Below are 1,430 nucleotides of genomic sequence, written 5' to 3' on the forward strand. Positions count from 1 at the left end.
ATTATTTCTTTGTCTTCTGTCAATTGTCCATACAGATATACTGATTTTATATCTATCTGATGTATTTCATAATTATTAGATGCTGCCTATACTAATATTAATTGCACTGTAGATAGTCTAACAGTAGGAGCAAATAAATTGTCTGTATGATAGTCAAGGCTGTCAATCTGATAGTTTCCTTGAACTACTAATTGTGCTTTGTATTTTTCTATGCTATTGTCAGTATATTGCTTTATTTTATAGACAAATTGTGTTCTGATAATGTTAATATTATTGTGTGGATTTGTGATTTCCCATGTATTATGATTTTCTAATTGTTTTATTTTGTCTTTCATAGCTGTAATCTATGAATCACAATCCAGACATTGGATTGCTTTATAAAATGAAGTTGGATCCAATTGTATTTCACTTATTTTAGTATTAAATTCTGTTAAATGAATAGCAATATTATCTTCATCCTTTTTGCTAAGTACATACATGTGTTTTGTTATGTGTTTATTCTCCATGCATTGTTCAAGCTCAATAGTACATTCTGTCAGTTTCCATTTCTGTTCCAATCAATGTAGTTTAGGTTCTACTTCTTTTTCAGTTAATTTAACTTTGTTGTCTATTAAGTCTGTTGGTTCTGCTACTTTTCCTTTTTTGTTAGGATCAGTATTGTCTGTATTATCATTGTCTGTTCTCATTATTCTATCATCTGTTTCATTATTTTTAATTATTAAATACTTGTTTGTATCATTGTTTGTATTGTCTATTTTCTCCCCTTCAATTTGAGGAGGTTTACCTTTGAGAAATTGAATATTTTGTTCAATAGTGATTTTATTATTGTGCCAAGTTTTATAGCCTTTACTTTCATTGTCTAATCCTATCCAACAAGCAATGATACCTTACTGTTGTATTTTTGTAGGATTTTCATTGTGAATGATAATATATTGACTAAATTCATATATATTATCAATTGTTCTGTGTGTTCTGTAATGTTTGTAATGTGGGGTATTATAATTTAAAGTAGCACACAGTGTTCTATTATAAATATAGGTAATATGAATTGCTGCTTCAGCCTATAATATAAACAGTAATTCAGTAGATGTTAGATATGCTCTTACACCTCTAAATATAGTTTTATGAGTTTGTTCTGCTGTTCTGTTCTGTTACAGAGTATGATGTACTGTTAGTCTTTGTTTTGTTCCTTGTGAATCTAAATATTGTTGGAAATCTTTACTAAGGAATACAGTATTGTTATCACTTTGTAAAAGCTTTATTTTAACTCTGTACTGTGTAAATATTTTAGTTGTCCATTGTATGTATTGTGTATATGTATCAGATTTTGTTTGTAGTTTGAGCATTATGTACCAACAAGTAGAATCATCTACAATCATTAATAAGTAATGTATGTTCTTATATGTGTACAGTTTGATAGGACCAATAAT

The sequence above is a fragment of the Fomitiporia mediterranea genome, assembly GCF_000271605.1.
Source record: "Fomitiporia mediterranea MF3/22 unplaced genomic scaffold FOMMEscaffold_7, whole genome shotgun sequence".
Lineage (NCBI taxonomy): Eukaryota > Fungi > Basidiomycota > Agaricomycetes > Hymenochaetales > Hymenochaetaceae > Fomitiporia > Fomitiporia mediterranea.